The 13295-nt window shown below is 43.4% G+C and overlaps 1 long non-coding RNA gene across 1 annotated transcript; it reads left to right on the top strand.

Moving 5' to 3' along the window:
• The first annotated feature begins 4196 nt into the window (after window positions 1-4196).
• Window positions 4197-8168, top strand: LOC135898463 (uncharacterized). The gene is made up of 4 exons (XR_010563339.1): window positions 4197-4248; window positions 4761-4829; window positions 5165-5224; window positions 8005-8168. It is a non-coding gene; the product is annotated as an uncharacterized lncRNA (long non-coding RNA).
• The last annotated feature ends 5127 nt before the right edge of the window (window positions 8169-13295 follow it).

The following is a 13295-nucleotide window of genomic DNA, read 5'->3' as shown; positions in this document are numbered from 1 at the left end:
CAGTATAGGCTAAGCGTAATTTAAATAGACAAAAGTTGTTTATTGCGCGACAAAATTTTAATAATATTCGAGACAGTGACGCTGATTTCGCTTACATGAGTGTGGCACATCACAGTGGTATAGAAATCTAGAGCATGAATTGGACGCCTAAGAGCCGCTCTCTGAATGTCATCTGCGTGTACAATGTGTCTGCGCATTTAGGTGCAATGGTTCATGCACCTGAGTCGGGCTCTATTCTTAATTTAGTTGGGAGCGAATTGTCATCGCATTGTTGCCAGTGAGAGACAACTCAGTAGCCCTTGTGTAATCACCAGCACATATTTTACACTCTTTCACCCCATGGCTTAAAGTAAGCCGTTCCAAAATCTGAGAAGCCGCCTTATGCAATCCTCCTGATCCATATTTACCATTGTGCCAAAGTACCCACAAAGAGCTTTGAGCATTCTGCAGTTTGTCGCCGATAGCGACTGTAATCAGCACTTGGTCTCGGCACCGCGTTGCTTTGTTGAGACAATGAGCAGTGGTGCTATCCCTCAGGGTAGTGCGAGGGGGTGTGGGCTTTAGTGTGAGGGGGAATAGGGACATAAAAGATGGGGACCATTGTGGTTACCCTGGAGATGATTGCGAAGTGGTCAATATTTGATCTGTAGGCCATTTAAAATGTGCATATCGGTGGCGCCTAGGAAGGACCCGGCTTGTTGTCGGATGAGCATGTTTTGAGGGCACTTGATAACGGTGTACACATAGGGAATATCCGACGGCTGACCCCATACGGCTTTTGGTCTGGCTGCTTCGCTACTGATTCTTCTGGGCCTGCTTGATCAGCCTCAATATTTCGGCTATTTACTGCGCAACTCATGCAGAATTCTCGTCAATTCCTTGAGATCCCTTAAAAACCAGTGCTCCAGACTACCTTGATCGGCTGATAAAAATGTTGCTGTAATTGAGTGAGGAAGGGGCTGGGTAGCTGCCGCGATCCCCTTTAGCAAGGTGCAATTGGAGGAGCTTGTGTGCATGATCTGTGTTGTGTGTACTACAAGGAGGCCATGGTCAAATTCCGAAATTACACATACCATCTGATGTGCGCTCTATGTGGCCTTATTAGTATTCGACTCGGAAGTGACATGCGCTTTGCATGGTGCAGAAAATGTCACTCGTTCTTCCCTAACGACCTCGTTATTTTTCTGGTCAATATCTCATGAGCGAGGTCATATCTGATGCAGGGATAAACCTTGTACATTGAGTGGCAGTCTATCTGCCAGGGCTGTGGGATTAGGTATGGTGCTGCGCTACGCAAGATTTTGAGCGGGTGTTTTGCTTTTTGTGGGTATGCTCCTACGATGGTGGTGGTTGCGGATGAGTTCGGTGACTGTCTCAGAGCATGGCAGATTCATGAGTACCTGTGTGCTAGTAAAGAAAGGAAGTCCGAGCACCACATTGGTCGTCTTACGGGTGAGTGCAGCCAGTCAAGTGATGTATGGCTTGCGCAGACGTTGTATAGGAAAGGTGATTCTTCAGTGAGGAGGTCCGCGCAACTGGCATGACGGGGGGATCGTGTGGATATAATCCCACTGGAAGCACTTTGTGGAGATATCATCGTTCAATTTGTGCCTATGCGGTGTCAAGAATGGCGAGCCGCTGAGCAGGATTGCCACCTTGCCACCCGATTACGACAAGGGGTGCAAGACGCGCACCTCTCCCTCTTTGTCGCTGCAGCTGGGAGGCGTTCAAAGAAGCGGCCTTTGTGCTGAAAACCCGCTTCCTTCCTCCAGCCCCATCGACATTGTGACGGGACGAGTTCGGTGTGTGGACAATGATTCCAGAGTTCCCCAACGCGGAGCTGATTTGACACGGCTGGACAAGCTGCCGCGGGAACGACGTATTTTTGTGCTTCTCACGGTTCGGCCTAGCACGGAACAACGAGCGACCCTCGATCGGCGCCGGTTGCCTCTGTGTACAGAGCGCGGTTGCCTTTGTGTACGTAAACTGGTCTGCAGAGCAGCGGCGCGTTGGTGATGAGTAAACGAACAGTCGCCGCGTCGTAGGACCGGCGGATCGAGTGTATAAAAACTGTGGTTGTGCGAATGCTGAGAACACTCCTCTTGAGCAGTCCTGTTAGACTGAGTCACTTCTCTCATGCAGTCCTGTTGGACTAATACTCTTTTTCTCAAGCAGTCATGTTAGACTGATTTAGTTTCTGTAAATAAACCCTTTTCCTCGTTCTCGATGAGAAGCAGTTCTTCACTTCATCAACGATCTCAGCGTAAATAAGTTGGACGACGGCATGGGCCAGCTACCTTCGAATTCATGCCGAACTCCAATCTTGGCAAAGGACCTCGGACGATGGGATTGAGCCCCCAATCCTGACAGCGGACAGCAATTTTGTAAATATATTTTCTGGTAATGTAACGCTATCTGTGCTTCATCTAGGTTGCGATCATTTGCAGCACAGGATGGTCGCCGCCATCGCCTCAACGTAGTCAGCACAACAGAGCTCCAAATTTCGGCACTAGTTGCAGTAGCTGAGATAACGTACGTTCAGATCGCCCTTGCAAATTATGTTAAAACTAATACATACATTAACTGCTGTCCTTTAGAAATTAATGTTAAATCCACAATTTATGTTGTTCAGACTATGTGTGAACAATAGCTGTATAGCTGTAAGCATGCTGTCCCCTAAGGCTACTCGCCAGAAGGCGTGGAAACTACCAAAGAAGTGTTGACAAATGCGCTGACTGAATGCCCAAAGCGCAGTTTTAAGGTTGTGCTGGCGATGCAGCTTTCCGCCAACGGACATGGCTTCGACACCATCTTACCTTTAGAAAGAGGGTTAACCGAGAACGCAATTTTTGTTATTTATTATATTAGAAGCCAAGAAACAAAGACAACAAAAAAAACCGGGCAATATACTTGTACTTCCCAACTGAATCAAACAAATGATAAATGATGGCAATGAAAGTGGGTAACAAAACAACTTACCGCATCTGGCGAATGCTCCCCCGTCTTCGGACTAGTTGTGCGAGGCCCTTCAAACATTGCCACTAGGGGAACTTGCCACTAGGGGAACATTGCCACTAGAGTGGCCGTTGACAACCATTAGTGCCACAGTCCTCGCTGAAAGGAGCTACACCCAAGACCACAGACACATCTGCTTCTCCTAAGACTCTCTTGTATTTGTTCTCTATTTCACGTATCTGTCTTCACTAAAACTTTGTTTTCCATGTGGGTATGCATCTCTTAAAATCGGCACTACGAATACAATGTAATATTTTCTCGTAGACAATATTTCAATGTCTTCCCCGCAATATCCCGATATTATCCGAGTTTCCTGGCTGAATTACCACTTTTACTACAGCTCCCATTCTTATCTGTACGAGAAGAGATGCCTCAGTCGGTACAGGCGTGTCAAATGTTACCAGCCCCCTCCCTGGTTTTCAATAGGACAATGATGATAATGAGGGCGTTGCGCGGGGATATTCGCACACTTCGCGCGGGGATTTTTGGGGCCAATCGCGGGCTGGAACTTGCAACTCATTCGTACTTCGGCTTCTACATTTCGTTCAACGCAAACTTTCACACAATTGTCCTATTTCTCTCCCCATGGCACTAAAATATGAGTGATAAGCAGTATCCAATACTGTATATGTGTTGGCATGACAATACTGTGTGCATACAAGGAAAATGTTTCCATTCGCTGGGGTTTTAAACAATATATTTTAATGACCTGTAGTGCTGCGATTGACGGGTTCATTTCGGATTTAGTATCAAATAATTTTGTGCCGATATTCCCTCGCGTCGCTGAAGAGCAAATTAGCCCTTGCTAAATACCGTAGTGCGATATTCACGAAACGTTCTCCCACTCATATTTATGATAGGATAGGACAAGTCATTCCTTCCGGATGTAATACACATAAAACCGAAAGCGGAGCTAACTTGGGACATGGATATAAAAATTGCCTATGGATAAGAAAAGTATGTATCCGGTTTCCTGTTTATCAGAATATTCTTGGCATGAATTCATAGTTTTGTTATTTAAACAAACCAAGAACACCATGAAAACGATGACAGTAAAGGCATTCACCCGTGCAAAATGTACTTGAAAACAACTACGTGGCAGTTTGCTCCACGTGCACTTCTATTTCTGGCCAGAGTAGAGATATAAAAGACACAGAGGGTCGGGCCTTCGTGCACCTTGCATCAGTAGCTCGATCCACTACCTGGCCTCAACGTGGTATTTCTTCCCATCAGGTACGTTGATATTTTTCCGAGCAATCAACGAATTTTCCCTCTATCACTCTATTATTTGCTACTGGGTGTCCATTCTAAAAGCCATCGCTGTGTTATCTTCTCATTTATCAGCGTTCTGTAACGCTTTGCTTGCATTGGAGCTAAATGTTTAGATGGCTCGAAATCGAGCATGTCAGAACTTAAAATAGAGATTCTGATTTTCTGTGCTATTGTAGGTTGTCTAATTATGATATTTGAAATACGTTGACCGATACGCTCACCCCAAAATGTGCCAAAAAATCATGTTGCGAAGCTTAACCTTAGACATATCTGCTCAAGTCACAAAACCCTATGTTCTCCAAGTGCTCCTTTCTCATAGGTGCTCATGATGAGGAACAGGATCACAATATTTTAGGTATTTTAAATATGCTTGAAGGCACTCATCATCCAGGGCACTTGAATTTCACTTTTGGACATCTGTACGCTCTCTTTCTTTAGCCACCAAAGATGTACTTTTCTCTTTGTCTGCACAGACAAGAAAGTTAGACTCGTTGCTGAGATGAAGCTCACCACTGCCATCACGCTCGTCGCACTCCTTGCAGGTGAGCATGTCTTGTCGAGTCAAGAGATATATTAGGCAAAATAGAATCATTAATCAGAATATACCCGAAATTCACTACTGTACACGCAACAGAGTACCCGTTCTATAGCTGCATCGTAGTGCGTTATCTATTACATTGCATGCACCCACATTGTGACGTTGAGCTTCCGTGAAAATTAACACAAATGGATCATTCCTTGTTCCGTGTTATTGAGAGAAATGTTTCTGATTACGCATCCTGTTTAACAGTAGAAGAATATTCTAGATTGGCAAATAAACGTTTATTTTGGCTTTGATGTTCTGTTGTTGATGTTTTGATTGTCCTTGTGTTTGCAGCGTTCGCGGTGATGATCACTGCCGCCGATGAGGGAAATGACGAGGCGCGCACGGGAGACAGTAAGTCAAACTGTAGATAGTTCTCGCTTGTTCAGTTTTCCGCTAAATACTGGAAGATCGAGCGGCATGGTGGGTGAGTGGTGATGCATACATGAAGTGCTTCCACGGTGCAGCCAACAGGTGGCGCTGAGCTAAACGAGAAAAACACGGGCTCATAAATGCAAGGAAATATTTTGTTATTTTTCGCTACCGCAAATTTGAACCACCAGAGAACTATTATACACCCTCTACCGGCTGTAAGTAGCTCTGGCTTTGTTCGGTTTAATTCTGTGCTACCAGTGGCTGCCCCTTGCAGGCCACACACGTGGCTGCCCCTCATCACCAGCTGTTGCACCCGAGCTGCCGGTGTTTAGCGGAATATAAAACACGATAACCATGAATATTTTGTATCAGATTTATTCAATGCGCCTTGCCAGCACTTTTTTCGACAATTAATTCCGGTATATACGCTGCGCGAAATATAAACTCAATGTAATGTATATTTACTACCGTTGAAGGCACGTCGCCAGCCGAAGTGCGAACACTTTCTCATGACTGCAACCGCTCTTACGAGAGTGGAGTATTGCGATAATATTATCTAAAGACCTATGCTGTGGCTTTGACATAAGGCGTCTTTGCATATATTGTGTCTAATAATTTTCAAATTTAATAAATATGCATACCGCACTCTTGTTAAATCTCATTTGGGAGGTTACGTTGAGCAAGCACCAATATGATACACTCTAAAACGAAGAATCTGTAGTCGCCGAGTTAGTCAAATGAAAAATTTTCTCTCTTACAAGGTCAAAATCTTTATTGATAAGTCGCAAGACAAACTGAATAATAATTTGAGACGCACACTGAAAAACAAAAAAAAAAACAGATTGCAATGTTGCCCATGAAATTTCGAACACATCTTGTAAAAAAAATAAGTATATTCTCTAAAGTTTCATCAGTATTACAGTGCAGAAATATCCTTTCATCTGAATAAGCACTTTCTTTTCAAGAATAAAGTATACAGTGGAAAGTTAAAAATAGAACAAGCATGTGGAAACTCACAAAGTATTGACACTATGATCAAAGAGAAATATACGCCACATTATTGGGCAGCAAACGCATTTCTGGCACAACACGAGTGTACTTATCTGGCAGAGATTACCATATGAGCTCCTAAACATGGGGCTGTTAATGTAGATAAATTGTGCAGGAAGCTTGTTTCGTGTGCCATATTCTAAAACAGCAGCTCATTTCTTAGCGTCCCATACAGGCTATGGATGTTCCTGACTGCGTACACACAAAAAGCACGCTAACCACGCTTCGCATAGGCTCGGAATCATGGGGTGGTAAACAAACCATATTAAGCGTCCTCTCGCCTCATGTCTTATTGAATATACTATGGTTCTGACAGCGTTTGCGATTGTCAAAGCACTTACGGATAGCAGCAAGTGATACCATCGCACGCAATTATCGCGACGACTGGCTTTCGCGATTGAAATCGAGAGACACAGAACACTTCCCAAGTCCGTTGTCAATGGTGTCAGCTAAGCGCCGCGACGACTTCCTTGCGATAGCATGTTATGTACGCAGAATTTGCGCCTAAGATAGAATTCACTGACCGTAAAAGATTTGTGATTATATCCAACGAAGGACGAACGACTGTCGCGTTTTCGCGGCGACACGAGACGGCTGCCCCACGATCTCCCTTGCATGGCCTTTGTTGCTGCTTGCTGGCCGGGTCCTTATTCTCTAGCGCTGTGCTACACCGCGATGTTGAGCGCGCCAGCGTTGGTACAACTCCGAGTGAAAAAGTAGAGCGCTCGCTCCGCGTTCTTTTCTACTGTGGCTACCTGTTCTCTGCGTGAGTGTTCTCAGCGTGCGTGAGTGATACACAGCCATGTTCGGGGCCAGGCTCCTGCAGACGAAGCATGAGATTACGCTACGTTTTGTTCTTTACTGCCCCAAAACCAGAACGGCCATTCTACTCTCTCAGAAAGGCAAGGTGAAAAGCACATTTCACTCTCTCTTGGTGACGGAGTGAACAATGCATTTCGTTCCACTCGACAGGTTGTGAGAGTAGAACAAGGCTTTGAAGAGTAAATAATCCGCTTACCTCCTGCGATTCCCTCTCTACTTTTTAGAGTGTATGTAGGTGAGAATATCCGATGGCAAGAGACGAATCTTATGTGAAAAGGGTAAACTTAACATATTCTTTTAGTAGCATCTTTAGCGCAGCAATTATTCTTCCGTGCTGTTTTCATTGTATGCATTTATTGAGATTCTCATGAGAGTGTGGTCTTGTGTACAGCCGCAAAGCCCTTTAGCTGGAAAGAATACAGGCTGTAGTCACTTATACCTACACGTAATATACGTCAGTAGAGTGGTCCGCTTACGAGCTGAACATACTTTTAACTGAACAATGTAGAACCTACAGCTCTTGGTTACATCTGTGACACGGACTGTGTGGAAGTGACTGAGTATCTGTGTGTTCATCCCGATACCCCTGAAAATCTCAGCACGGCAGTGGAGGGCTGACTGGTTCGCATCTCGAGAAAGCTGTCGACGTGGACAACACAAAAGTGTCATGTGCGAAGGGGTGTTCTCGTTATTCTAAATGAACTGATGGCTCGAACAATTCATGTATGCCCAAATTTACGACTAACGTATAAGGTGTGTCGCGATATACCAACTTTCTGATAAGCAAGCATTGAACGTTACACTGTGACTAAATTACATTAACATCAATTGTTAATTGAAGTGTAATAATCGATGTTATTGCGAATTTTATCATCTCTTTGCTGCAGTTTATGGCTCTGGATGCCCAGACCCCAGTGCCTGCACCAAAAGCTGCAAAGCCAAGGGTTTGAACTTAGGCGTATGCCTCGAACCTCTACTTGAAGTCTGTTTGTGTACGTAAATTTATTGAAGTCGACGAATGACTGGCAATAAAGCTCGCTTACTATGCGCTTGTCAAATTTGTCCTACTACTTTACCAGACTGAATCATTTGCATATGTAAATCTGGTCACGGTATTGTAGTTCATTCTAAACTTATCTGTGCTGATGCAGCGAATGATATGGTGAATCGAATGTTCCAGTGCACCCATGGCGCCTTCCCCCTGATGAACACGGTTCCCTGTTCAAAACCTCACGGAAAACGCGTTGACTAGACTGTGCGCTACAAAGCGCTTATTTTAAGTTTTAATAGCTTTTACCAACATGGAGCGGGATTTCTTGGAGGCAATAGGCAAGTAGCGATATTGGACCTGTCAATTCAACCATGAGCTAGGCAACTTCATTGCATATGCAGTGTCAGGCATTAATAGCGTGGTGAAGCGAATCATAAACAAAGTACGGAACCATGATCAGAAGGACACTGCTTATGTTCGTCAGAAATCAACACGGGTACTATATAGACACCGTAATATTGTAGCTAAACCTTACCAGGCCAAGGCTGTGGCTGTGGAACAGCTCAAACCAGTGGCACACATTTCAAAGAAAAACTTCCCCAAACCTGATTTGGAAATTGTTTAGCTGCGTTGACTTTGATCACAGGTGAACAATCTTCGCTTTCAAGTTGTCACAGTCACACACTACCCCCTCCCTGCGATCCAGACAATATGCTTTGACTGAAATAGCCTGAAAACTTTTCCTAGAACACCCGCCTGCATGCGTGGTGCAGAAGAAAAGATAGTTGAATTATTGTCTAACTTTTTACTACGATATTATTAATATTTAAAGGCTCTTGGATTAATGCTATGCCTTTGCGCTAACCAGGTTTCAATCAGAAACAACAAAAGTGCGTATTTTTTCTTCGAGAACGCTGATTTCGCACAAACCAAACTGATTGAAACTCCCTTATTACGTATTTCATCAGACACCAGTGACAATTCATTTCGAGCATTCGGTATCAGTATTTCTATCCCAAAGGAATTTAATTAAGATTACAGAAAGCTTCTTTCGAAGTCATATGGAGGAAACTAGCTTTATTTATTGGCGTACCGTTTAATGATTTTCCGGTTATGTGAAGTGCTTCGACACTTTTGAGATGTCTTCACTCCTTCATAGCCATGCCTTTTTATTTAAACCATACGTAAAGCATCTCATCATATAATCACTAAAACATATGTGCTCTTGAGGGTATGACTCAATTATGTGATGGTTTTAGAAAATCTATTAGCCGCATATTCTATTGCCTATTACATTCTATTGTTTACTATTAACCGCATATATCCATTGAAAATTATTCATGAATTTCTGTACCACGTGCATTTGCAATAAAATAAAACGGTACAATCGTATTTCCACACCAGAAATTCGAAGACAAGTCATCCCCTGCTAAATAGCCACTCGAGTTGCTCACAAGGAGCTGTTGCAACATGATTGGTACCTATTCACTCTTTATTTAGTTACATTCCTCTCGATGAACCACTTTTGTTACTTTCTGAGAGCGTGACTATGAAAATTCATTTCAAGCGCAGACACTCCCTTAACGTGAAAACTGCACCGCGCTCTGTAGAATTCTGTTATTGCAGATCGCATATTTCTAGATTTGTCATGTGCATTCAGCGTTGTATGTCATCACTTCTACTTCGAAATCATCAGCATATAAACATTGCTTCTATTAGTTTAAGATAGAACACATTGTCACTAAGATAGATAGAACACATTGTAATTATTAACTCAAAATATGATTCTCATGACTGCGGCTCTTACTTCAATATAGTGCAGGATTGTGCACCCAAACTTTCTATATTGGACCTCTGTTATTTCACATGTATACAAGAGACCTCCAATCCACCATAACTATAACACCATATCAAACAATTTGTTTGAGAATTCTGCAACATACGAATGAGATGCATGCATTTCAGACAGATTTCACGAGAAGTAAACAATATACTATGCATATTACAAAAATATCCCACAGAAATGTGCGAGACCGGTATGATGTGCGTCACAGATTTTTACGAATGGTAGAGATGTATGCGTAGCGCTATGAAAATGCGTAGAGCGTGTACTAGATGGGTGTGATGTGCGGCGTAGAACTAACGAGGTTACGGATGAAGTGTGGCAGATAACGTTCGATGTGTGCGCACAGTAGTCGTATGAACAACGTGATGTTTGAGGATGACTATTAACTGCATGCAAAGGAAGGTATATTTAGGTCTTAGTGCATGAACCATCTAGTCATTGTCAGTGAGGTTTAAGATGAGTTGTTTGTAGTACACGCAAGAGCATGATCAATGTGCTGTACGATGACATCGAACCATTGTGACACACATGAATTTCATGCAATGAACTTCTACATTCCCATCATTGCTGATGTCAGTACCATTGATGCAATGGTTTTCACCCTGCGACGTACTCTAGGGTGATCACTTACGGCGATACTACTGCCTTTGCGTGACGTATTCTTTGATCAGCCAATAAGCACGCACTGACAATGATATCATCAAAAGTTATCACCCGAGAATACATCCCTTGGTCAGACAAGACCAGCCTCACATTTTCACAGAATGTAGGAGTAAGGTAACACAACATCCAGGAACCGCGGTGCTTTGCTTCATTGACAAGATAACATGATATGGAGAGCTTTATCCTAACATCAATGGTGTGCTTGAGGTTTGAGAAATATGTTAAGAAGAGTCAAGGGTTGGCTTGGGCTGTTTGGCAATGTTCCTCTGGAAATGTGTTGAGAAATATGTTAATGAAGAAAACACAAGGCTTGTCCAGGGCGACAAATAAATTCATGTTCTTATAGGCTGTTTTACAATGTTCCTTATGGACATGTTTACAGAGGATGCTTACAATCCGTAATTTCAAGCTGCCTTGGAGCTGATTTATGCCTTAAAGGAGAACTTTTTCACAAAAAAAGCCTTATTAACGCACAATTCATAGGAAAGGTAAGGAGGTCACAGGATATGCCAAAGTCTAAGCAGTACGCAATTTTACTGCAGGCATACCAATATATGGCGGGAGGCGAAATAGGGAGAAAAGATAAATCTTCGATGCATGTTGCGCGAACAACGGCGAAAAGGACACATGGCATGGCTACTCTGGCACTTATTTACAATAATAAATCATCATTCTTGCTATCTGATAATCATCAGGTAAGGTCACGACCTCACAGCTTCCCTGTCGCACATATAACGAAAGCCTCACAAATCTCGCCAATCTTACAGTCCTCATATATTACCGCAGTCGCACAGTTTTCAATCAAAATAATGCGTCAGCTGTCCGCAAGCAGGTGACCGCCAAATGACTTGAACGTCAAGCTAACATGGTTGCACATCCAGTCATTTATACATTGGCTTTTTTCCTGACGTAGTGAGCACTGCGCTATAGTGGTACTTCATTTCCATCGATACCTGGGTGCTCTACGCACTTGTTTTTGCAGGTGTTGATGCATGACTCTTCAATATTTACGTGCCTTCACAGCAAAGCAAGCTTCTGCCATGCCTAGAAAGAATTCTAGGAAAAGCCGGCATGAGGCTACGACATGAGGCTAGTTACGAGCACTGATCAAGCTAGGTTTGTTGGTTTGAGTTCGCGTTCATTGGTTCCGTTGGTTTTGGAGGTGCCATACGGCCATATTGCTCACTCTAAGGCAGATCCCCTTGTAGGATGTGTTTCTACAATTTGTACAGCGCAATGAAAGTGCCGGTGCGGGCCTAGTTTTCGGGAGGAAATACACTGACGGCACCCTTCACAGCGCAGATGACTTTCATCGAGCCAAGCGAGGCACCAGCGTTGATGTTTCTTGCCATATACAAAACATCACATCTAGGTTCAGTGCTGCTGTCGGAGCACAAGTTCCTGTGATTTCTTTGGTTGCACAGATCTTACAGGATCAAGTTTTTTTTTGGCAACTGGCCACACTGGTGCTTATTTGGCATAGGCATGAAATTGACCTAAAGTCATGCATGAAACTAGTGAACAGTTATACTTTAGTTGGCACATTCCGGATTCGGCTTTGATGCCCTTCATTTTCTGTTGGCACACTTGTAAAGTCAGTAATTTGAGGCCGCAAACTGCCGCTACCGAAATCATCGAATGCAGACTTTTGTGAATAAGGCTCCTGGCTTTGCAAGTGAGGTTGAAGAAAAGGTGGCACTCGCAAGTGGCTATTCAAGATGTGGGTCAAACGAACCGGCAAATCTTGGTTAGACATTGGGTTCAGTTGTGTAAGTGTCCTTAGAGGTAAGATGAAACTTCATTTTACCTCTAAAAGTGTCTATAATGACAAATTTTGTTAGCGACCACAACATCGACCTCATGTTACTTGAATAATTGAATTTTTGTCGAACGCATGACAACACCTTCTACATAATCTATTGACAGAGTACTGTAACCGACCCTTACCCGTCCATCGCAATCGCATCCTGACAAGAAATCTGTATGTCCCACCTTTTCTTCAGACTTGCAAACCAGATAATCTTAATCCAAAAGTCTACGTTTTAAGGCATCGGCAGTCTCAGCGTGGGGTTTCAAGATAATTCGTCTAGCTGCGAAGGAAGCCAGCAAGAGCTCAGTGCTTACAGAAAATTTGTGCTTGGACAATCGAGCATTTTTTCCAAGGAGCGAACTAGAGCAGATAGATATTCGTCTCTTATCTGACATACAGCTAAATGTCAACTTCACGGCAACACTAACGTGCCACCTGTCCAGATAATGTCCAGGAATCTGTATGTATTAAAACGAAACGAGCCCTTTGAAACCACAAATTTATCTTGAGGTTTCTTTTACGCCCACCAAACTTGCAACTGGCATTCCGCGAAGTGGAATGAACTTGAACACTATGGCAATTCAACCAACCCTGACGAAAGTGCCCTGCATGCAATGAGTGCTACACAAACTCGAGCTAAGTTTATGTCTATACATCTGGAACGTAAGTCGCCCCAAACTGTGCACCTTCCATAAGTCCTACCATTCTGTCTTCAATGGCACGTCAAGAACTTTTTATGCAAGTTTCCTTGCATTGAATCGGTGGGTATAATTGAGAAGAGAAAGAGGACGTGTTGTGCTTCACATTTAGATTAACGTGTAGTATTTTGTTCCTATAATCGTAACAGAGTGATGTGGCCGTTTCAGTC

The sequence above is a fragment of the Dermacentor albipictus genome, chromosome 10 (genome assembly GCF_038994185.2).
Source record: "Dermacentor albipictus isolate Rhodes 1998 colony chromosome 10, USDA_Dalb.pri_finalv2, whole genome shotgun sequence".
In the NCBI taxonomy this organism is placed as follows: domain Eukaryota; kingdom Metazoa; phylum Arthropoda; class Arachnida; order Ixodida; family Ixodidae; genus Dermacentor; species Dermacentor albipictus.
Note: the sequence above shows the minus strand (reverse complement) of the source record. Positions and strands in the feature narration are given on the sequence as shown.